This window comes from Stegostoma tigrinum, chromosome 19 (genome assembly GCF_030684315.1).
Source record: "Stegostoma tigrinum isolate sSteTig4 chromosome 19, sSteTig4.hap1, whole genome shotgun sequence".
Taxonomy (NCBI): domain Eukaryota; kingdom Metazoa; phylum Chordata; class Chondrichthyes; order Orectolobiformes; family Stegostomatidae; genus Stegostoma; species Stegostoma tigrinum.
In genome coordinates this window covers 20,546,359-20,572,164 of record NC_081372.1, presented here as the reverse complement: position 1 = coordinate 20,572,164, position 25,806 = coordinate 20,546,359, and the positions used below count along the sequence as shown (strand labels likewise).

Here is a 25,806-nt window from a genome sequence, read left to right as displayed (position 1 = left end):
CTCCCTAACCGGTTCTTCCTCTCACCCATCCCTTCCTCCCACCCCAAGCCGCACCCCCAGCTACCTACTAACCTCATCCCACCTCCTTGACCTGTCCGTCTTCCCTGGACTGACCTATCCCCTCCCTACCTCCCCACCTACACCCTCTCCACCTATCTTCTTTACTCTCCATCTTCGGTCCGCCTCCCCCTCTCTCCCTATTTATTCCAGTTCCCTCCCCCCATCCCCCTCTCTGATGAAGGGTCTAGGCCCGAAACGTCAGCTTTTGTGCTCCTGAGATGCTGCTTGGCCTGCTGTGTTCATCCAGCCTCACATTTTATTATCTTGGAATCTCCAGCATCTGCAGTTCCCATTATCTCTCCCCACCTATCATACACATCCTTCAGCTGTGGGAGGAAACCCACGTAGACGCGGACAGTCGCCCGAGGCTGGAATCGATCCTCGCGTCCCTGGCGTTGTGAGGCAACAGTACCAACCACCGAGCCACCGTCCATTTAGAAATTCACATATTCGTTAAACAGCCCTTTTCTGCTTTTGGTGGGTTAGTGTGCAATAGTGTCTGCATAATCTAATATAAATATTAGCTAGAAAGTTTTAAGTCGACAAAACCTAGTAGCAGAATTCTTCAGAAGGATCCTGACCCGGCTTTCCTGCTCCTCTGCTGCTGCCTGGTCTGCCGTGTTCCTCCAGCTGCATACTGTGTTATCTGTGACTCCAGCATCGGCTGTTCTTACTGTCTCTGACTGTGAGAGTGTTGCCCTGCCAAAAGTGCTGAGATGTTAAAAGTTGGCTGGTCTTGCCCTTTCAGATGGATGTAAACGATCTGAGGGGGCTACTTTGAGGTGTAGGATTTCTCTCCACTGTCCGTCTTGTCATCAAAACAGACTAATTGTCCTCCAACGAATTGGTGCTTGTGGGATCTTACTATGCGTAGTTTGGTTGTTGGATCTCTCTCCTTACATTATTAACCACAGTTCCAATGTGCTCTTTTACCTGTAAAGCGTTTTTAGGTCATGAAAGGTGTGATATAATTGCAAGCTTTTTGTTCTTTTTCTGATTGTTAGCAATGATCGCAATTCCCGTGGCGTCGACGTGATTATCGACACAGCATTAAGGGCTCGGGATTTTGGCTCAAATATTAAAGGCTTTAGATACTGGATAGAAAAACAGAAAGTGCTGGAAAAGCTCAGCAGGTCTGACAGCACCTGTGGAGAGAAATCAGAGTTCACGTTTCGGCTGTTCAGTGAAGGTCACTGGACCCGAAACGTTAACTCTGCTTTCTCCCAACAGATGCTGCCAGACCTGCTGAGCTTTTCCAGCACTTTCTGTTCTATCTTCTGGCTTCCAGCATCCGCAGTTCTTTCGGTTTTTCGATGCTGAATGAAACATTATCCTAGTTTTTAGTATTTCAGTGATCGCGATGAGAAAAGACAAAACGATGGTCAAACAGGAATAAAGGGTGGGAGAGCAACAATGGTAAAACGGTGAAATGAAACTGAAAGGGAGAAAGTTGTAAGTCGTGTGCATAAAAATGAGACATGAGTAAAGGGTAACCAAAGCACTAGGAGAATATGACCAAAAAGTGGATGCAGAAAGGATAAATCAGACCAAGACACAAAGAGAACAGGCGCTATATTGTCTATCGCTTTCCCAATGTCCAGAATTGTACTGGATTTCATCTCCTACAGCCACGAGTGGAGCTGTTTGCTTTAATTCCGTGGATCGAAAAAAAAAGGTGGCTTCTGCTGTGAAGCGTTTCCGGAGCAACACTCCCCAATTGCAGCACCAACAACTTCCCACCCCCAGCCACCCTCCTCCACCCCAAACACACCCACCCAGAGCAAACCCCCCCGCAAATCGGATTGAACAGATCCGCGAGCCGGGCACCAGAGGAGTTTTCCGTGACGTGCCCATTCTCCCCGGTTCACTCCCAGCCCTTGCCTGGGGGAACCAAGCGAGACATCAACCATTTCCAAGTGCGGATTGTAGGGGAATCTGCTGCTTCTCGGCTGTCACCGGCTTGGGCAGGAGGTCTGTTCGCTCTCACCGTTCCTCCTCCCTCCTCACCTTCCAGGCTGGCGCTGGGTTCGTGAAGCCACATCTAACCTTTCGGTGTTTTCAATGAGCGTCTCAGAGGAGAGGAGGGGAGACACGTGTACGGAGCAGCTGTAGGTGCAGAGGCGGAAGGTAAGTGACCCATTGTGCAGTCGGTGAATGAAACTCCACCAGATCCCACCGTGGCCTGGGGGGGGCGGGTTAGCTCGGCTGGACAGGAAACAGGAGCCGGGCACAGCTCGGTCTTTAATAAATCGTAAGGAATTCCACCCCCACCCCCTTTCTCTACTTGATTTCTCTTTCTAAGTCGAGACAAACAAACCCCCTGTCCACCCCCTCCCCTTTTTATTTTGATTTACTAGCAAGCGGAAGTCTCTGACCCTCTCTCTTATGCCTGTGCTGTAAAGTTTGGTTCGCCCCTTGCATATTAACTGTCCTTTCACTGCGTCGGAATGTCGTTCGACCGAAAACGAAAGAGGCCAGGCCAACATCTCTTACTGTGCAAGTTCCCCTTGCCCCTGGCTGAGTGAAACCCCAGTTTTTCTCACGTCAAATAGTCAGCCGTTTACAATCAATAGCCAGTTCATGAAAGGTGACTGGAAAGCAGATGCTGCACAGCCAGATATTGGGAGGAAACCCTTTCAATACCCACAACTGCAAACTTTCAAATCTTCCTTAATATTCTTGTATCTTTTTAGTTAATATTGATTTGGAGGTTGTTTATTTTTCCAATAACTGAAGATGTCCTAATTGCAATATTGACTTAATATGGTATTTAGCATTGCTAACAGTAGCATTACGAGACATGCAGTGTAGTTTGCCGGAGCGGGCAAATTATTGTCCTGATCCGTATGAACATGATGCGCGGTTTCGTGCTGGAAATGTACATTTTCACCGTCTAAAGCAGCTCTCCGACGTCCACGGCCGGGCACTCCCAGTATCCCAGCGCTACGGGATATGCCCAATGTGTACAGCAACAAAGATAAACCAATCCACCTCAGTGATTCATTCTTCATAACTGCATCAAAAAGAAATTGTGTAAATAGTATGAAAACACCGACTAAATTGAAGGGTTGAAGTCCGTCATCCGGTGAAGCCAGACAGGAATGTGCTGGCTTTATTGAAGTGGTATCCCTGGACGATGTTTGACACCTTGTTAGGCCGATCCCATTTACTCAGTGCAGCTGGAGCTGTAGTTCTCAGCTTGGGGTTCCTGCAGTGCCAGTTTATCATTTTCTTGAAGAAAAGAGCATTTGTAACCAATGTATATTTTATTATACAATGTTATTATTGGTGTGTTTATGTATGTTGCATAACAAGACAGAACCTTTCAGGTTTTTGTCCTGGTGTTTCCTTTCTTTGGGTAGTTGATTTGGTTTTGTAAAATGTCAAGCGAAAAATCAGTCTCTCCTTTTATTGACACACCTTGTATGCACATTCCTGATGAACTGAAGACCAAAATGCACACGGTGTTCTTTGATTGAGCATTAGTAATCAGTGAAAAGAAAAGCTTGCATTTGTGTAGCAGTTTTGAGGAGCACTGGACATTGCAAAATATGTTACTGCCAGTAAGTTACTTTCAAAATTAGTGACTGTAGTAATGCAACAATCAATACAGAACAGCAAACTCTCACAAACAGTAACATGAAAGTGACCAAATATGTTTTTGTGATGTTGACTGGGGGTAAATATCAATCAAAACATCAAGGGTATTCCCCTAAAAAAAAACTGAAAGAACTGAGAATGCTGGAAATCAGAAACAAAAAGAGAAATTGCTGGAAAAACTCAGCAGGTCTAGCAGTGTCTGTGGAGATTGATTGATCTATAGTTGTCACGTACAGATATACAGTGAAAAATGTTTTTCTGCAAGCTATACAGGCAGATCGTATCACACAAAGTGTATGAGGGTAGCAGAACAGAGTGCAGAACACAGTGTTGCAGCTCAGAGAAGGTGTGAAGAGAGAGATTAGAATTAATGTTTGAAAGGTCCATTCAGAATTCTGATAACAGCAGGGAAGAAGCTGTCCTTGAACTTATTTGTACAAGTATTTAAACTTTTATATCTTTTGCCTGACGTAAGAGGGTAGAAGGGAGTATGTCCGAGGTGGCAGGGGTCTTTGATTATGTTGGTTGCTTTCCTGAGGCAGCCGGAAGTGTAGATGGAGTCTTTGGAGAGAAAACTGGTTTGTGTGATGGACTGGGTTGTGTTCATGACGCTGTAGTTTCTTGTGTTCTTGGGAAGAGCAATTGCCGTACCATTCTCTGGTGTACCCAAACAGGATGCTTTCTGTGGTGATCTATAAACATTGATAAGAGTCCCTGTGGATGTGCTGAATTTCCTTAGCCTCCTGAGAAATTGGAGATATTGTTGTGTTTTCTTGTGTCATGTCGATGTGGGTGAACCAGGATAGGTGGTTTGTGACCATCACTCCCAGGAGCTTGACACTCTCGAAAAAGCTTTAGAGTTGATGTTTCAGGTCCAGTGACCCTTCTTTAGAATGAAATAACTCTTCTTCAAAATGGTGCCATGGGACCTTTAACATCCTCATGAGCAGGGAGATGGGATCTTGGTTTAAGATACATTTGAAAGACTTGGTTCTTTTATTTTTGAACTGCCGTGCTAGATGCTGAATGATTTTGGCTGTCATTTTGTTTATGGGCGTCTTCCATGAACTACTGGAATCAAAAACACTTCTAAAATGTATTTTTATTAAACAAGATCTTTTTGGTCTGCCTCAACTTCTTTAATTTCATGGGTTTCATAATGAGGGGCTTTTAATGTAATTAGGGATTTTGAAAATCCAGCTTGAAAATGAGAGCGATTTATATTCATTTAGGAAGTTAGTGGTCTGAACATCATTCCAAAAGAGGAACCAGCATTACCAGAAACTTAATAATGGAAATTTGTAGCTGCTCGGAATAAATGAGACCACTATGGTTTGACTTTTTTTCTCCATTGTTTATTTTAGAACAACCAACTCAAAATTCTTAATTGGTTCATAGATTCTGCAGTAACCAGACTTAACATACTAGGTGTAAACTAAGTTAATTCCTCACCACCTGCTATTCGTCTTAGGCAGCACACTATGTTGCATTATAAATTGTAGGCATGATTCAATCTGTGGTAATTTTGTCCTAGCCATTAATGTAAATGCAAATGACATGTTAGACAGGGCAACCAATATTGAAGTATTTTTGCACAATGGTGTCAGAAATATGAAGCACTAATCATTCATGTCCATGGATGTGCCTTTTTGAATGGTGGTAAATTGTAAATAGAGTATCAAGTGGCTCTGATCAACACCGTCTTTGTTTTTGAGAATGAATAATGAGTCTGAGTTTTTGCTGACATAGACTTCTTGGACCCAATGGCCTATCTTGCTGCAATGGATTCTGTGATGTTAATAACATCCTGAGAAAAATTTGCCCAAGAGAATTTTCTGTTTAGCCTTAGTTAGTTATATAAAAGAAATAAAAATATACATCCTTTAAAGTGATCAACTTGTATTCAGAAACTTGTGGCAAGATGTTATGGTTGCTTTGTTTTCTTTTGATGGACAAGTTATGTTTTCATTGGCATGTAATATCTTTTCAGGTGCATTATAAATATGATCATTTTAGAATTGCTGAGGTGAGTCCTCTGTTTGAGAGGAAGGTTGTAACCAAGATTCCTAAGTTCCTTTCTTTTAAATATCCCAGCTTTAGTGCCTCCAAACAAATTGTATTGCTTGAAAATTCAATCTTTAATGATGGGATTTTACTAACCAAAAATGAAATTGTTGTCGTTGTGTCACTTGGGCACATTAAAAAACAAACCTTGTAGCATTTTAACCGAAAACTCTGATGTTTATGTTGGACATTGGAAGTGTTTACTTGGATATGATGTTTATAAAGTCTCCCAACTGTGGAGGTTGATTAACACAGTTGTCTATATGCCTGGTTTGCAATGTGGAGTGACACAAATAGTGTAGGTCAATTCCCACACTGGCTGACGTTACCAGGTAGGACTCTCCGTCTTAATCTGTCTGCTTGGCAGAGATGTCGTGATCCTCACATTAAACCATCTCCAGTCATCTCTCGCTAATGAGAGAGTAACCCTACGGTCTAGTAAAACTGTGGCAGCTTTACCTTAGTCTCCAACATGAGAATCTTTAAATTCCTTTGTTAAAAGAAAGTATTTGATTCTCACAATCTCTTCTAATATATACAGAATGCATGAAAATACATTCCCTGATTCCCAAACATTAACAAAATAATAAGATTGATAATCTAGAACTTTTCCAAAGTTTTGAAAAATGCAGCAAATCCATTTTAATCCTAACCTAGTTTTGCAGACTCTCTTAATCAAATATTTAAACCATAATAAATGCATTTACAAGTGCTAGAATGATGTACTTTTCTCCAAATAATATGCATTCTGCAGAGATGTCTTTGTATTCAGAAACTTGTTGACTGAACGTTATTGTTTCAGATGGTGAAAGAAATTCTTTGATTTTATGAACTGCAAAGGGTGATCAGAGGGCAAAACACATGAATGAAATTCTTCAATAATGTCACAACATTTTATAACAAAAAAGATTGTGAATATTTGCGGGTGGTGGACTGTCTATCCTTTAGTCTTTTCTCTCAGGATCGAAAAGTACTGAATATTTTTACCTGGAAAGGCAAATTACTGATGTTTCTATTGCCTTTTAGAGCCACATTAGTAATCTACAGCATAACAATATTATATGTTTTATACAATTCATTGCTGAGGTGAAACTGCTTCCCATTTACATTAAGTAGGAAACATTCATCTTAGAAATATTAATGCCACTTTATCATAGATGTTAAAATAATTTTAATGGCAAGGACATATTATTGATATTAGATTTATCCTGTGTGAAAATAGTCATACGTCTTCAAGTTGTTTACAGATGGTTATTATTTTTGCTACATTACATAGTTTGACAGATAAATGTCACATTTTGATTATGTCACAGAGCTGAATTTATTTATAAAATGACAGGAAATGTAATAATACCAACCTTTTGACCATGGAAGTAGTGAATTGCTGGTTGCTAATTGCAGGTGGAAATTTAGGCCAGCGTTTTGTAACAGTAAGAGTGGGGTTATTAGCATTGACAGTTATAAAAAGAGTAAATCAGAAAGCAACGTTTCGTGTCTGCATAGTTAAAAGCAGAAGTCACTGCCCGAGCTGCTCTTATTTCACAAGCTTCATTGTACTGATACCTCCCCATGTGCTTCAACGGTAAAGGGAAGAAGTTGCAGTTCTCACCTGCTAGTTACCCACGAAAAATGCCAGTAAAATTGAGGGCTTATACATCTGGGTATAAATGAATTTTTATCTGTGGTAAGTCTAAATCCTTTCAGATTTTGAGAATTATTCGTTTATAAAAATTAAGACCATAAGGTATAGGAGCAGAATTAATCCATTCATCCCAACAAATCTGCTGAACCATCTGGGAACCAGATCATGGCTATTTCTTGAATGTTTCTCAACCCCATTCTCCTGCTTTCTCCCCATAACCCTTGTTACCTTGCTAATCAAGAACCTACCTATCTCTGTCTTAAATACACTCAATAACTAGGCTTCCGCAGCGTTCTGCGGCAATGACTTCCACAGATTTTCTACTCTGTGGCAGAAGAATTTCCTCCTCATCTCAGTTCTAAAGGGTTATTCCTTCACTGAAATTGTGTCCTCGGGTCCTAATGTCTCTTATTAGTGGAATATCTTTTCCATGCCCAGTCTATTCAGGCCTCTCACTACTCTCTAAGTTTCAATCTGATTACCACTCACCCTTCTAAGCTCAATTGAATACAGACCCAGAGTCCTCAAGCCTCCTGATATGACAAGTCGTCCATCCCTCTGGGATCATGCTTGTAAACTTCCTCTGGAACTCCACCACAGCCAACATATCCTTTGCTTTGTGCTTTTTTTTTAACCTTTTAAACCCACCTTGTTCTCTTTTACTTCAGCTCCTTTACATGATTTTACAGTGAATTAAATATTACGATTCGTACTTCTTGCATTTGATGGCCTGGCAGAAGCCTAACTTAAAAACACCTTGCCCATTTCAGCCACATGGTAGCTTAATGCCTCTAAACTCTAGATCCTAACCTGCCTGCACTTCCAGCTTTAACTTGAGTTGGACATTGGGCAGTAGAACAACCCGATCCAAGAGGCAAATTTGAACTTTACATAAGACCATGAGAACATAAATCTCTTTAACATGCAGGTATTAAATTATAATTGCTTTTGACTGGGTTACCGACAAATCAGGGATTTCAGCAGCTTCATGGAGGCTATGATTTGGTAGGTTAGGAAGTAAGTGCCTTTACCTCTACCTTCTAGGTTCAGGTGATTGACTGAGAAATATCTACAAAGGGATCCCAACCTCCAATCCCAAATGAACGTCCCACTGATGTCTCTGACCTGTGCATTCAGTTGACCCCGTCTGTGAGTGGTTTACCCTTGTCATCAATCCCAGTGGTTAAGGCCAGTAAAAATGAAGGCTTCACAAACTGATTTGGAGGAGGCATGATTCCTTCCTCCGATTCACCCAAGTACCAGATCCCCTCTAAATGTACTTCACTGATAAAAATCTACTTCCTGTAAGATGTTTCAGTAACTTACAAAAATATATAGAGTACAATAACCTCAATAAATGGTTAGCATTGTTCCATTGCTATAGATCACAATATCTGTCACGTTTTGTGGCAACACATTCCTCCCAAATTTAGTAGGTGAATCGTCCTTGAACTCCTGGGTTTACAGTTATAGAATAAAATTAATAGACAGCAGCTAGAAATCCAGCTTTCTGGCATAGTATCCAGAGAATGGTGTATAACATGAATGTGTGATGAGAAATTTAATGAGAGGGGAAAGTAATTGGAAAAATGATTCATCCCTAATCATATTTATATGCCTTTGAAATTCCTAAACTCTCATTAATAAGCATTGAATGGGCGTGCCAGACCAGAGCTTGGCAAATGCACTGAGTGAGTGTTCACAGCCAGTTCATTATATAACAGCTGTTGTATGTTGTTCATGACACTGCCTTTATCCCAATACAGTTCTGGACAGTACAATCTCTAAATAATACCTTATTGAAAAACTCTAATCCAAATACTGGTACAGACCATGTTCTCAGGAAAATTCCGTCTTCATTACCTGTTGTATTGGAACTTCACGTCCATTGAAAACACTTTTCCAGATAATCAGAGAATTCCTACAGTGTGGAAGCAGGCCATTTGGCCCATCAAGTCCACACTGACCTTCCAAAGAGCATCCCACCAAGACTTATCCCCTACCCTGTCCCTGTAATCTTGTATTTCACATGGGGTTAATCCACCTAGCATGCACATCTCTGGACGTTATGAGCAATTTAGCATGGCCAATCCACCTAACCTGCACACCTTTGATTTGATTTATTTATGCCACACGTATCTAAGTGCAATGGAAAGCTTTGTTTATGAGCAGCACAGGTAGATCGTAGTAGGTAGTCTTTGGACTGTGGGAGGGAACTAGAGCACCTGGAAGAATCCCACATGGACACGGGGAGAATGTGGGAATTCCACATAGACATTTGCCTGAGATGGGAATCAAACCCAGGCCCCTGGTGATGTGACGCAGCAGTGCTAACCACTGAGCCACCGTATTGCCCCTTAGTGCCCCCAAGTAAGGCTTCTAATATTCTACAACCAAACTTGTTTTTTGTCACTGCCACACGCTATAGCTAATGGCTCTTTCACACTTGACTGGTTTCTCTGTATTGTTGTGCATGTGACAATTTTAATAACATTGCTATACTGTGCACAAATTTGTATCCTGGAGCCATGGTTGCATAACCTGGAATTACTAATCCCCTTCTGTTTATGTAGTGCAACTTAGTTGATATGCATTCTGTCATTCCTGTTTTTGAATAAATCTGGTGATTCTGCATAGCAATTGACAGCGTTGATACAGGTCTCAAACTGCTGAGACTTGCAATGCAAAATCAGGCTTCTAGCAAGTAGCTTCAATGCCAAAATAGCTGCCATGTTTACCTACATAACAACCATAGGCAATCGCATGTGAAGTATGCTGGGATCTCCTGAGGATATGATGATGCACAACAAAACATATTTTTCATTTTTTCCATGTTAGTTGCTCTGGGAAGTCAGAACTTTAAAATAGGAGTGAAATTGTGAAAACCTGTAACATGGATCTGTGTCAGTGCATGCCAGGGTGCTTTATCATTCACAGAAGTGGTGGGGGGGCGGGGGGGTGGGGGGGGTGGGGGTGGGCGGGAAGAGTCTTAGCCTGTGCCTTGTTTGTATGTCTTTTAATGGTACACCAGCAATAATGACAACCTAAACCAGCGTGTCTCCTGGAAATGTGACCTAACTGAGGTGGAAAGCCACAAAAAGGGTGGAGAATAGAACCAGTTTAGTGTTTCGTTGGAGAGGAAAGTAAAATTGAAATCAGAGGAGAAAGATAACACGTCTTTCCAACTAAAAGATTTATACACTGAACTTGCGGCATGGTGACAGAGCTTGAGCAATGATTTCCACAACCTCTGCTAAAATTCTGATGAGTTCAAGCTTTGGATTGAGTTTAACATTCTTCCCCAGTTAAGTGCCTGTCTTATTTTCTGTCTTCCGTTGTGAATAAAAAGTAAATTTATTTGTAGCTAACCTCCAGACAGTGAAAAAACAATGAACACAATTTTCAGCCATTTGTCTTGCACTGGCACGGTAAGGTAGCAAAATAAACCATTAGACACACTGGTGTGTTCTCAGCTTTTGTCATCTGATGCCTCATCCAAAGATAATTCATGCTGTCTTCCCAGATAATTCCTTGATGATATTAAGAATTTGTCCAGTATTAATTTAATCCGGAGGTCAAGCGCACTTGGTATTTTTTTTTAATTTGCTGTCAACCTGTGTAATGTTATTTATTCAAAGAACTTTTTATTTAGGTGGTTCCTGAATATCTAAAACTAAGTAGATCTTTTCAAATTCAGTCAAGTTATTTTAACCAGTTATTGTCAGTAAAATTCTAGATTATGCTTGAAGATCTATAAATGTTTAATGTTGTCAAGTTGTTACCAAATATTTATCATAAAAGGTTTTTGAGAAGGGTTAAATAACTTTGGAAATTAAGCTGCAATTTTAAAAGCAACTTAGACAAATAGGAAAAAGTGAAATTGTGCAATAATTCATTGTTTAGTCCAACGTATCAGTTATTTAAGTACTCCTGAAGTCCCCACAATCATAGATGTCAGTCTTTAAACAATTGCAATTATTCCATGAGATATCAAGGAATGACTGAGTAAGGTAATGAAAGTCATTGCTGTCAGTGTTATCAAATATAAATTACCCTGCAGCAATCTGCTCCGCAATATACGGATTCACTCAGTTCCTCACCTTTTTACAGCCTTGATCCAAGTATGGGCAAAAGAGTGTAGTTCCAAGAGGTGAGGTGGCAATAATTGCTCTTGGCTTCACTGGTCATATCTGGCACACATAGAGATGGTTGTGGTTGATGGTTATTGATGACCAATCATCAAAGCCTGGGAGTTCCTCAGCATAAAGTCCTAGAGGCCAAAGCATCTTCAAGTCCTTGATAGCATTAAGCTTTGGGATGATAAGTGGTGCATTACATTCGTGTCACTCAAGTATCTGCTACCATAAGTTTGTCTCTGACAACTTCTCCTAGACATTCAAAGACATTACTCTGGCTTAATCTTCTGTGATTACCATCCTATTGATCAGAAAATTATTCTGGACCAACCATATAAATAATGCTGACAACTAAAACAGCCGGCAATTCTATGGTGCATAACTTTCCTTTTGACCCCCCAAAGTTTGATCTATCATCTACAATGTACAAGTCAGAAATGTGATGGAATATTTTCTGCTAGCCTGGATGAAAACAGCTCCAATAATACTTAAGAAGTTCGACAGCACCCCAGAAAAAGCTGCATGCTTGATTGGCACCCCACCCATACCTTAAACATTTGCTTTGTCTGTCACAATTGTTCAGTGGCAGTAATGTGTGGCAGTCTACAAGAAATGCTGCAGCAACTCTCCAAGACTGCTTTGACAGCATCTTGCAAACCCTTTATCTGTGCCATCTAGATTGTAGATAGTAAAATGTGGGGCTGGATGAACACAGCAGGCCAAGCAGCATCTCAGGAGCACAAAAGCTGACGTTTCGGGCCTAGACCCTTCATCAGCTCTCTGATGAAGGGTCTAGGCCCGAAACGTCAGCTTTTGTGCTCCTGAGATGCTGCTTGGCCTGCTGTGTTCATCCAGCCCCACATTTTATTATCTTGGAATCTCCAGCATCTGCAGTTCCCATTATCTCTTAGATTGTAGATAGTATAGGTTGTGAATTTGGAAGATGCCGAAGGACACAGGTAGTAGATACCTGGGAACATTACCACATCTCCCAAGTTGAACAGGGTCTTGATGTGGAACTATATAACCATTATTGCATTATTGCTTGCTTAGTACACTGGAGCTGCCTACCTAGCATCTAGCTACACTGCATGGATTGCAATGCTTCAATTTGGCAGCTCACTACTTTCTCCGGGGCAGTTAGAGATGGTCAGTAAATGATGGGGTAGTCAGTGACACCCATATACCATGAATGAAACCTAAAAGAAAATTTGAAAATGCTGCTGCTCTTGTCAAAGTTTTATTGTAGATAGTTCCTCAAATCTTCTACTAGGAATATCCAGTTGTTTTTTAACAGTTTGCTAGTGCACGATTAAGAACATTTGAAGTTGATAAATAGAATTCAGTTATAATCAATGCATTTTCCTCTTAGCTTTGGCTGTTTGGCTTGTCTTGTTTAAAGATGTTTGAATGATCATTTTTCAGTTAGTTTCAATGTTAGGAACATTGGGCTTGGAGCAGCAGGAGACCATTTGGCTTCAAACCTACACTGCCTTTGAGGTGATCATAGCTGATCTGGTCATGATTTCAATGTTATTTTTCTGGCTGCAACCCCCTCCCCAATAGCCCTGGACTCCCTTTTATATCAAAAATGTTCTCACTGTCGCTTCTGATTTAATTGACCTGGAGAGTTCATATAAAAGCAACAGACACCCTCTTGTAGTTTGATGTTGATCCATTCTGAATCTTATGAAACTAGATTCTATCTAGATTAGTATCAGACAGTTCTCGGCCTGAAAGCCTGTAATTGTTTTTGGATTGGTGTCAGGAGGAGACTAAAATATAACTCTTGGTCATGTTTAAAATAGTATCACATCCATTCTTATGGCTTCACTCTGTATACTTTAAAAGAAATGTCAAATCCCTTTGGAGGTGTAATTGACAAATGGGTAAACATGACTGAAGTTGCACAGAAATCATTGAGGCTAAGAAAAAGAATAGAAATTGCCTTTGAGGAATTTGAGCTGTCCCAAAGTGCATTTTCTGAAGAAGGGTCCAGAACTAAAACATCAGCTTCTTTGCTGTTCCGATGCTGTTTGGCCTGCTGTGTTCATCCAGCTCTACACCTTGTTATCTCAGCATCATTGAAGATCTCTTGCTGAATGAATCACTGTTGTAATGTGGGAATCGAGACAGTGATTCTGCGCATTCTGTGAAAGTTCCTACAAGCAGCAATGTGATCACAAACAACTTTAGTTCTGACTGAGGGACAAATATTTGCCGAGGAGTAGGTTAAAGTCTCTCCTCGGTCCTTTGTGTATTTGGGTTTTTAATATGCACTTGCGAGAGCAGAGGAGGTTTAGTTTATCATTTCATTTGAAATATGACACCCAGACAATATCAGGCTAGAAGTAACATCAGTCTGTACGTAAGATTTTATTGGTTCAGTTATATAGAAATTCTGACTGAAAATTGATCCCAGTCTGTACCATTTTTTGATACCAATCTTAGTATATTCAACTTAACTCAATTCAAGCTTTCTGCAAAAATGCGTCTGATTACATTTTGCAAGCCCCCAATGAGACAGCATGGGAAAACGGGGTTGAAGTAGATGATTAGCCATGAATAGGAGACCAGGCTCAAGGGACTGAATAGCCCGTTCTTGCTCATACGCTCCTAATATGTTGAAAACAGTGCAACGATAAGCAGATTGCAAGGTTTCATGTTGCAAAGCACCAACTGGATTATATGCTCAAGTCCCTCGGTACGCAACTTTCTCCTCCAAATTCACGAGATATCTTGAGTTTTGGCGAATGGTTCCATTAGATTTTATATAACCAGTAGGCAATGGTAGAGATGCAACTTAATTTTTGTATCTATTCTCACTTTTCCTTTAAGCAGTTTGTGCTTCAGTGTTAATCCTGAAATATAAAAATGAGACAGGAAGAAAAAAAGCATAAGTCAGATCTTTGTCATGACTTGAGTATAATGGAGGTGCTGGAGCTTGGCATTTCTAAAATTATCTGAAGCAGAAGTGATTTGCGGGTGGAAGTGCTGTAATCTCAAAGACTGAAATTGTTTGGACTTCTGCCAGGGAGTTGAGGATCTGTGATAATTACCGGAAGTACTTTAGGACATAAAATCTGATAGGTTACACACATCATACTGAGATGAGATACTAGTGAATACGGTGCTGAATTGTATTGCCAGAATAGAAAATCAGCTCGAAAATTGAGCTTTTTAATGCTGTATTATAAACATTACCTACACTATTGCAGTTGGAAAGTGATTGTAAGATGTCAACCACTATTCCTATTGGACACTCTTGAGATTTTTAAAGAAATTCTCCTGAAAAAAGCTATTGTTGATTTATTTTCCATTGACCTAAAGATCAAGAGCCGTGTTCTGTCTGTTAATGCGGCAGTTAGCATCATAAGCTCTACCTTGTAGAATAAATGTTCAGGCCAAATATGAGATTGGCTTATTGATGTAATATTTTTCAGCACATTGTTCTTGTGGCCCAGCTCTTGCAAAATGTAGCCATATTCCTGTTTATTGGTATCTTAAACTGAATTGAAATAAGCGTGTAAGCTCCTTGTCAAGAAAATGAAACATTTAAATGGGATTCTGCTTCAGTCAGGATTACTATATAACAGGACCAAATGTTACTTCAGAGTTGCTGTTGCTTTCAGTTCTGCTCCAGCTTTGTATAGTCTTTATTAACTTCCACCTTGGCTGTGGAGCGTTCTGTATTTGGATGTGCATTTGACAGCTGCTGTCTTCTGCATTCTACGTTGTTGCAATTTAGTGTACAGCATCTTTGTGGTCCAATATATATGAGCAAGAAAAATGCATGAAGAATTTTATGCTTTTAAACTGAGTACTACTCTGTCTATTTATAATGTTCTGTAGGAATTTAACTATTTAAACAGAAGAATTAAATTTACAATTACATTGTTTGCTTGACTTTCATTTAACTGAAACTAATGCTATCATTTTTAATTTATTGAATCATAGAATCCGACAGCACGGAAATAGACCCTGTGGTCCAACTCTTCCATGCTGACCAAGTTTCCCCAACTAAACTAGTCCCAGTTGCCTACATTTGCTCCATATCCCTCTAAGCCTTTCCTATTCATGTACCTGTCCAAATGTCTTTTAAATGTTCGAAGTGCATCTGCATCTACCACTTTGTCTGGCAGTTCATTCCACATATGAACCACCCTGTGTGTGAAAACGTTGCCCCTCAGGTCCCTTTTAAATATTTTTCCTGTCACCTTAAAAATACACCCTCTAGTTTTGAGATGAAGGGTCTAGGCCCGAAACGTCAGCTTTTGTGCTCCTGAGATGCTGCTTGGCCTGCTGTGTTCATCCAGCCTCACATTTTATTACCCTCTAGTTTTGACTTGCTCAATGTAGTGAAAAGACCTTTGCTGTTCACCTTATCTATGCCCCTCATGATTTTATAAACCTCTATAAGATCACCCCTCAACCGTCTGTGCTGCAGTGAAGAAGTCCCAGCCTATCCTAATAACTCAAACCCTCCAGCCCAGGCAACATCCTGGTAAATCTTTTCTTTACCCTCTCCAATTTAATAACATTCTCCCTATAGCAGGGAGACCAAAACTGTACACAGCCTACTCCAAACTTGAGATAACAAAATGTGGAGCTGGATGAACACAGCAGGCCAAGCAGCATCTTAGGAGCACGAAAGGTGATGTTTCGAGCCTAGACCCTTCGTCAGAAAAGGGGGATGGGGAGAGGATTCTGAAATAAATAGGGAGAGAGGGGGAGGCGGACCGAAGATGGATCGAGGAGAAGATAGATGGAGAGGAGAGTGTAGGTGGGGAGGTAGGGAGGCGATAGGTCAGTCCGGGGAGGACGGACAGGTCAGGGGGTGGGATGAGGTTAGTAGGTGGGAAATGGAGATGCGGCTTGAGGTGGGAGGAGGGGATAGGTGAGACGAAGAACAGGTTAGGCAGGCGGGGATGAGCTGGGCTGGTTTTGGGATGCAGTGGGGGGAGGGGAGAGTTTGAAGCTGGTGAAATCCACAATGATACCATTGGGCTGCAGGGTTCCCAAGCGGAATATGAGTTGCTGTTCCTGCAACCTACGGGTGACATCATTATGGCACTGCAGGAGGCTCAGGATGGACATATGGTCCAAGGAATGGGAGGGGGAGTTAAAGTGGTTTGCGACTGGGAGATGCAGTTGTTTATTGCGACCTGAGCGTAGGTGTTCTGCAAAGCAGTCCCCAAGCGTCTGCTTGGTTTCCCCAATGTAGAGGAAGCCACAGTGGGTACAGCGGATGCATATTGGCGGACGTGCAGGTGAACATCTGCTTGATGTGGAAAATCATCTTGGGGCCTGGGATGGGGTTGAGGGAGAAGGTGTGGGGCAAGAGTAGCATTTCCTGCGGTAGCAGGGGAAGGTGCCGGGTGCGGTGGGGTTGGAGAGGAGTGTGGAGCGGACAAGGGAGTCGCAGAGACAGTGGTCTCTCTGGAAGGCAGACAAGGGTGGGAATGGAACAGTGTCTTTGGTGGTGAGGTTGGATTGTAGATGGCGCAAGTGTTGGAGGACATACTACCCCTCATCCCACCCTCTTGACCTGTCCGTCCTCCCTGGACTGACCTAACCCCCTCCCTACCTCCCCACCCATACTCTCCTCTCCACCTATCTTCTCCTGTATCTCGCTTCGGTCTGCCTCTCCCTCTCTCCCTATTTATTTCAGAATCCTCTCCCCATCCCCCTTTTCTGATGGAGGGTCGAGGTCCGAAACGCCAGCTTTTTGCTCCTAAGATGTTGCTTGGCCTGTTGTGTTCATCCAGCCCCACGCTTTGTTATCGAGGATTCTGCAGCATCTGCAGTTCCCATTATCTCTGATCACAATTTTAACCTACTCCAAGCTTGATGTCAGTAATGTCCTGTACAACTTCAACTTTTTATCTTATTTCATTTTTATCATATTGAAATGTTAAAAGTCAAACCTGGAAGCAGTGAGTTCATTTTAAATATTATAGTCATGTAAAATTTTGTTGAAAAATGGCATGTTTTCATTATTTGATTTGATGAAAACTTCCATGTTTATACTATGAATTTTACTGAGAAACGTTTGCAGACATATATGCCTTGGTTTCTGAAAATAAACTTGGAATTTTGCTCCAGCCTTCAATCAGCCTCACTGCTGTGAAAGACTAATGGTGGGTGGCATGGAGTAGTTATCCCTACTGCTTTATAGCACCAGGCACCCAGGTTTGATTCCAACCTTGGATCACAGTCTGTGTGGAGTTTGCATATTCTCCCCGTGTCTGCATGGGTTCCTGCCGAGTGCTCCAGTTTTCTCCCACAGTCCAAAGATGTGCAAGTCAAGTGAATTGTTCATGTGTTCAGGGATGTGTAGTTTAAATGCGTTAGCCATGGGAAATACAGGGATAGGGTAGGAGGATGGATATGGGTGGGATGCTGTTTGGAGTATTGTTGTGGACTAGTTGGGCCAAATGGCCAGTTTCCATGCTGTGGGGATTCCATACTTTTAAAAAAAAATTTGTCAAGTTTTCCCATTATGATAAAAAAAGGTTTTCATTCTTTCCAAGGTTGCTTGTGATGTTTCAGTTTCAATCTTCATGCTGTATGCATGTCTCAATTCAATCTTTATTTTGCTCACTGTAACGTGATTGAATGGAAAATTACTCCCTGGTTTGCTGGCCATGTTAGATGCTTCATTGTGACTGGCTGTGTACCCTGCTTTCTGGTATCGCTGCTGGATATCAAAGATCCTCTTTATTTGGAGCCAGAATCAAATCACCATGAGGCAGGATACGATCTGTGTAACAGGCACCCTAGATCTTTGAGGACACCTTTTTTTCAAAGTTAGCTGTTAGCACCTTAATTTCACAAGTAACTAAAAAATCAAAACATTGTATTCTTAAACTAACAGAGAAGATCACAGAAACTCAACATGCATTGAACTTGATTAGCACTCAAACTGCTGTAATTTTGGTGCACTGAAATACTTTGAAAAAGGTGTAATGAGGTTCAGAGATGTCATGACACACCCCTGGAAACCTAATACGAGGAAATATTTTACCCAGCTGGTTTCTGTCTTGACAGAGCAGGTATTTTGATAATAATAGTAAAGTTTCCTTTCTAACTAATTTCACAAGATTTTATTCTTACTGTTTTTGAAAATCAAATGATTTCTAAGACTAGTTTATATACCAACTTCATATCACATCATTTCAGGACATAAGTATATAACCTAGGTTGACAATTCCAGTGAGATCTTGAGGGTACATGACATTGCCAGTGCTACCCTAGATGGATGGATTTCCATAATGTGTCCATGGCACTAACTGAAGAAAAACAGACATGTAGCCCACTGTCTTGGCAAATATAGTTCCTTCAAACACAGCTGAACATGAATCAACAAGTCAATTCATCATGTTGCTGTAACTGGCACTTTGCTGTACTCAAAATGACTTGTGTTTTCCTGTGTTCTAAAGAAGTAACTATGTGAAATCATTCACTGTATATGAAGTATGTTGGGATATTCAAAGAGGTGAGGTGTTATATAACTGCAAGAATGGGAAAATAAAATGTTTTGCTTCTGTTTCTTTTACATTCAGTGTTAGCAGCAAGAAGTCCTAGTTCAGGCTAACACTGACCAAACAAAAACTATAGATAAAAGTTTGCAACACTGGCCAATCAAGTTACCTTTATCCTTGCCTCCTATTCTTTCCTGCACTCCCCCTACCACCCCTACACAAGACTCTGTCTCGCATACCAGGATGAGTGTTCTATGAGCCAAACTTGCTGACTGTCCTAGAATTGTGAATGGTTTGTTCTGTACCTCCATGCTCTTGAGAGACGTCAATGAGGTTGAGAACGCTTGTTTCACATTATGCATTATGAATAAAATAGATGGTGCTTTCCATAATTTTGAATTCTGTATTTGAATGTTCATTGAATTTGTGACTGCAGGTGAGGGTACTTGAATATCTTGCCAAACACTGAGTCAAATAATGTGGAAGGCACAGATCTCCATTTTACTGGCCGTCATTGAACAATTTGTTAAATATTGCAAAACAAAACTGTGGATGCTGGAAATCTGAAACAAAAAATATAAATTTCTGGAGAAATTCGGCAGGTCTGATAGCGTGTGTGGAGAGAAAGTAAAGTCAGTATTTCGAAAATAGTAAACCTTCCGCAGAATTGGTTTCTCTCCATGCTGTCAGACCCGCTGGGTTTCTCCAGCAATTTCTGTTTTTGTTAAATATCGCATGCTGATAAAGAGAAATAGTGAGCATATTTGTCACTGACCTGCCTGTAGTTTAGATTTTCCACACGCTACGGATGTAAGTGTTGCTGGCAAGAACTTACATTTATTGTCCATCCCTCATCACCCTTGAGGGTCATAGAATACCTACAGTGTGGAAGCAGGACATTCAGCCCATCAAGTCCACACTGACGCTGTGAAGAACATCCTACCCAGACCCATCTCCCTACCATATCCCTGTAACCCCACATTTCCCATGGCTAATCCATCAAGCCTGCACATCATTGCAGAAAAATTTAGACAGTTTAGGAGAGTGGTCCAGGAAATGGCTGATGAAATTAAATGTGAGCAAATGTGAGGTTTTGCACTTTGGAAAAAAGAATACAGGCATGGACCATTTTCTAAACAGTGAGAAAATTCGTAAAGCAGAAGTACAAAGGGATCTGGGAGTGTTGGTCCAGGATTCTCTAAAGGTTAACTTGCAGGTAGAGTCCGTGATTAAGAAAGCAAAAGTAATGTTATCGTTTATCTCAAGAGGGCTGGAATATAAAAGCAGCGATGTGCTTCTGATACTTTATAAAGCTCTAGTTAGGCCTCACTTAGAATACTGTGTCCAATTTTGGGCCCCACACCTCAGGAAGGACATACTAGCCCTGGAGCGTGTCCAGCGGAGATTCACATGGACGATCCCTGGAATGGTAGGTTTAACATACAATGAACGGCTAAGGATCCTGGGATTGTACTCATTAGAGTTTAGAAGGTTGAGGGGAGATCTAATAGAAACTTACAAGATAATGTTTGGCTTAGAAGAGGTGGACGCTGGAAAGTTGTTTCTGTTAGGTGGGGAGACTAGGACCCATGGGCACAGCCTTAAAATTAGAGGGGGTAAATTTAAAACGGAAATGAGATGACATTTCTTCAGCCAGAAGTGGTAGGCCTGTGGAATTCATTGCCACGGAGTTCAGTCGAGGCCGGGACGTTAGATGCCTTCAAGGCAGAGATCGACAAATTCTTGATCTCACAAAGAATCAAGGGCTACGGAGAGAGTGCAGGGAAGTGGAGTTGAAATGCCCATCAGCCATGATTTAAATGGCAGAATGGACTTGATGGGCTGAATGGCCTTACTTCCACTCCTATGTCTTATGGTCTTATCTTTGGACTGTGGGAGGAAACTGGAGCACTCGGAAGAAACCCACAAATCGTGAGGAGAATGTGCAAATCCCACACAGATGTGGGGAGAATGTGCAGAGCCCACACAGACAGTCACCAAGAGTGGATTTGAACCTAGGTTTCTGGTGCTGTGAGGCAGCCGTGCTAACCAATGAGCCACCATGCTGCTAAAAAAAAGATGGTGCTGAGCTGTGTTTTTAAACTGGGTTTGTTAGTTTGGTGAAGGAATAGTAATAGTGTTGTTTGGGAGTTAATTCCAGCAATTTCACCAACTGAAGGTGAAGGAACAGTGACTTAAAATGGAATTTTAAACTCTGCTCAAGAAAGCTTTGAAGTAGCTGGGGTGTTTCTTTTAATATTCATTCACGGGATTTGGGTGATGGGCCTATGCCAGTATTGATTGCACATCCCTAAGTGCCCAGAGAGCAGTTGGAGCCAACCACATTGCTGTGGGTTTTGGTTTACATGTAGCCCAGAATAGGTGAAGATGGCAGTTTCCTTCCCTAAAGGATATTAGTAAACCAGATGGGTTTTTCTGACATTTGGCAATGGTTTCATGGTCATCATTAGCCTCTTAGTTCCAGACACACCATCTGCCACAGTGGGATGTGAACCCAGGTCTCCAAAACATTACCTGTGTTTCTGGATAAATAGCCAAGTGATAATATCATGAAGCCATCATGTTTCAGTGGGCAAGAGTGTGCTGGCTTGTGGCTCTGTTGTCTTCCTCCTTCTGCCCCTATTGAAGAAGGAGTGGGAAAATTCATGAACTGACTTCCTGACCTTCAGTTGAAGCCCTTAAGTGACCATAATTTGCCCATTTGAGGGCCTCATCCTGTTGCTGCTATTATTCAACCAAGGATAAATGGGAGCCTTGCCATACGGAGCGTCCGACTAGCAAACACTGTCACTTGCAGGGTCCCATTCAAAGTAACTGAGTATCTAATCAAGGGGGCTGGCATTAGCAAGCATTTGAGATTGGGGCTGGTTGAGGGGCTGGGGGTGGTGTTGCTACTGTGAGAGACAACTCACACCCTATCCCTTCCTAATCCTATCCCATGACACAGAATCCATGATCCTCAAACTATTCCCGTTCACCTAGGGCCCTCTCCAATCCTGGCTCTCCGGTGGGTGTGTTACTGACAGCTAGCTCTGCCCCTCTGACACCACCTACAATGGACGGCCGTCAGCCTCTGATTAGTCAGCAGCCTATACTACACACCCTCCCTAAAGCCACTGGTGCATGATCTCAGGGAAGGTCTGCCACTGCCCATTTAAATGCCTAATTTTGGGAATTTCGCTGTAGCAATTTTGTTCTGGTCAGTCAGAGGATGTTGGTATCGCTGGCTCGGCCAGCATTTATTATCCATCCCTAAGTGCCCAGAAGACCATTAGGAGTCAACCATATTGTTGTGGATCTGGAGCCACATGTGGGCCAGACCAAGTAAGGATGGTAGATTACCCTCCCTGAAGTATGTTAGTGAACCGGATGAGTTTTTCCAACAAGCGTCAGTAGTTTTATGCTCTTTATTTTTTCTTATTTGCTTGTGAGATGCAGGCATTGCTGGTTGGCCAGCAGGCATTGCCTGTCCCTCACTGCCCTTCAACTGAGTGGGTTACCAGGCCATTTCAGAGGGCAGTTGAGAGTCTTCCACATTGCTGTGGGTCTGAAGTCACATATAGGCCAGATTAGATGAAGATGGCAGATTTCCTTCCTTGAGCCAGATGAGTCTTTTTGACAACCAACAGTGGTTTCATGGTCATCAGTAGATTTTTAAAAAATGAATTTAAATTCCAACATCGGCAATGGAGAGCAATGGTGATCCAATCCTAGATCCCCAGGATTATTAATGGGATTTCAGGATTAATAATCTAATGCTAATACCACTGGCCCATTGCCTCCCCGCAAAAGTACAATGTGGCCTTTCATCAGTTCTCCACTTAGTATGTGAGACTTCCCATCTCATGGATTAAATATCCCATAGTTTCAATTTGAGATGGTGAATAGATTATTGGAGGGCTTGCCATATAATGCAATTCTTGTCTATCTTCTTTAAAATGACTTATTCTTGATTAGCTGCAGGTATTTTAGATAATAACTGCTATATGACCCAAAACTTGCTTAAAGACAAGAAAGTGATTTGCAGGTATGAAGCGCTAGGGTCACTTGGAATGTGCAGGTATTATGAAATTTACCGTTTGTGTTCTCAGAAGTGGCCCTGAAGAGGTTATTGTCGGTATCGGAGGGCTTGGTAATACCAATGTTTATTGAAAAGGATATGACGCGAATAGCATTGCCCATTGCATATTTTGTTTTAATATTTTTAAGCCTAATTTCAAAGAAGTTTTTAATGGAAATGTTTCTGAAACTGCTGGGGATTTCCAACTTTCCTTAGCTGCATTTTATTTGAAGGTTTTGCTGAGGTTGAAAGAGGAAATTGGCAAGTTGCAGAGCCGATACTGCACGTAGCTGTAAATGGCGTCAATTTTTAATTTCTAGTCTTTTCCGCGTGAAGTAATGTAAAGTTATCAGTCTCTGTTACTCTTCCACCGTGATAAGCAGTATCAACATCCAAAAGAAATGGGCAGGAAAATGCTGCTGCATTTTTTTCCTTATTTCTTATGACGTGCATTGCTGGCAAAGCCAGTGTTTTGTTGCCTATCTAATCACCCTTGAGGAGATGATGTGGGGTTTTTCTCAAATGATGGCAGTGCATGTAGTGTCAGTCCACCCACAGTGCTCAGCCTTTCCAAGCTCATTGCTTCATAACTAGCTACTACAGGTGGGTAGTTGTGGCTTGAGTTAGGATTCTCCCTCTCTCTTCTTCTTGCCTTTTTGTTTCTCCTGTAAAGATATGAAAAGTTTCTGCATTGATTTTGGGTTGGCAGATCTTCATTAGTTTAGATTACAGTGCTGTATTAGCTAATATAATGAAAGTAAATTCGAGTCTTTTGACTAATCCTGAACCTTTTGACAACAAGCACTAGCTTGTCAGTAGTATGGTTTACAATGCACCATTTGTGTTGAACCAGATGCACTGTTTGTGGAATCAGCCATAATTCAAAGAGGGCAAACTGTCAAGGATATTAAGATTTTAAGCTGTTTTTAAACAAGTGCTTGTTTAAGTTGGAGTTTGCCATCCAGCCCTTGCACATACAATGCTAGATCCATCTCTTTTATATCAGTCGCATACTTACAGAAGTAATTGGGTCTGTAGGTTTACTACTGGCATTAATGAGCAGATTTAGTAAGATAAACAAGGTTTACGCATGGATGCTGATCATCTGGCATCTGAGCTTAACAAGTGCTTGTGCAAAGGTAATTTTAAAGTTCAAACGGTAGTAGTCCTGGTATACCTCCGTGTGTCTGCCTATCTGTTCATAATATAGCATTTGTGTGTCATCTGTTTGAAGTATTGTATTTGAAAGTAACTCACTTTGACATAAAAATAAATGTTTTCGTACACTTTTTAAAATTCATTGATGGGATGGAGGTGTCATTAGTTGGGCCAGCATTTATGGCCCGGCTCTCGTTGCCCTTGAGAAGGTGGTGGTGAGTTGCCTTCTTGAACTGCTGCTATCCATTTGGTATGGGTAGACTGTTAGGGAGGAAGTTCCAGGATTTTGATCCAGTGGCACTGAAAAAATGGCAAAATAGTTCCAAGTGAGGAGGGTGTGAGGCTTGGAAGAGAACTTGGTGGTGGTGTTCCAATGTATCTGCTGCCCTAGTCCTTCTGGATGGAAGTGGTCATGGATTCAGAGGGAATGGTCATTGTTTGTTTAGTTTAGAAGTTAAAGCTAAATTAATCAAAAGCATTCAGTGAATTCTGAAAAGCTTTAAAAAAATCTGATCAAGGAAAGTTGTAATGAGGGATACTTAAACGTCAGTCAAGGAACACTTAGAGAATACTGTGAGGTGGCTGGAGGTGAAGAGATTTCCTGGTTTCAATGTATCTGTGTATATGCTGGAAAAAGAGTTAATTGAAGTTTGGAGATGGGAACATGAAGAAGCAGACGTGGGTCCAGGTAGCACACATGCTGCTGGTAGCTGCCTCCAGGCCTTCAGACCACCTGTACAGCGTGAAGGTGCAGAGTGGGAAAAGATAAGGCTAATGTGAAGTTGGAGGAAACATTGATACTTTAATGCAGCTTAGATTGGAGCACTGGAAGCCCAGAAGCGGTACTTAATGCAGTTAAGCGAGGTTGGAGAAGAGGTTGTACAAAATGCGGAGGAATGGAATTGTGGGAGATATCGCAGTTTGGATTGGAAATTGGCTTGCTGAAAGAAGACAGAGGGTGGTAGTTGATGGGAAATGTTCATCCTGGAGACCAGTTACTAGTGGTGTACCACAAGGGTCGGTGTTAGGTCCACTGCTGTTTGTCATTTTTATAAATGACCTGGATGAGGGCGTAGAAGGATGGGTTAGTAAATTTGCAGATGATACTAAGGTCAGTGGAGTTGTGGATAGTGACGAAGGATGCTGTAGGTTGCAGAGAGACATAGATAAGCTGCAGAGTTGGGCTGAGAGGTGGCAAATGGAATTTAATGCAGACAAGTGTGAGGTGATGCACTTTGGTAGGAGTAGTTGGAAGGCAAAGTACAGGGCTAATGGTAAGATTCTTAGCAGTGTAGGTGAGCAGAGAGATCTCGGTGTCCATGTATACAGATCCTTGAAAGTTGCTACCCAGGTTGACAGGCCTGTTAAGAAGGCATACAGTGTTTTAGCTTTTATTAATAGAGGGATCGAGTTCCGGAACCAAGAGGTTATGGTGAAGCTGTACAAAACTCTGGTGCGGCCGCACTTGGAGTATTGTGCACAGTTCTGGTCACCGTATGATAAGAAGGATATGGAAGCTTTGGAAGGGGTGCAGAGGAGATTTATTAGGATGTTGCCTGGTATGGAGGGAAGGTCTTAGGA

General features: G+C 41.6%; 2 protein-coding genes across 4 annotated transcripts in view; one reads left to right on the top strand and one right to left on the bottom strand.

Annotated features, from left to right (window-relative positions):
- Positions 1-661, bottom strand: part of LOC125461482 (glucagon family neuropeptides-like) — an 88,151-nt gene extending 87,490 nt beyond the window's left edge. The window contains exon 1 of the mRNA XM_048550312.2: positions 642-661. The gene's annotated coding sequence lies outside the window, so the exon portion shown is untranslated. The remainder of the gene's footprint in view (positions 1-641) is intronic.
- A 1,142-nt stretch (positions 662-1,803) lies between these two features.
- The window catches only part of LOC125461484 (proto-oncogene tyrosine-protein kinase Src-like), a 169,540-nt gene continuing 145,537 nt past the window's right edge, over positions 1,804-25,806 (top strand). For 2 of the 3 annotated variants that reach the window (XM_048550320.2, XM_048550319.2), the window contains exon 1: positions 1,805-2,187. The gene's annotated coding sequence lies outside the window, so the exon portion shown is untranslated. Of the gene's footprint in view, positions 2,188-25,806 lie in introns of all 3 variants that reach the window. The other variant, XM_048550317.2, reaches the window with a different exon arrangement.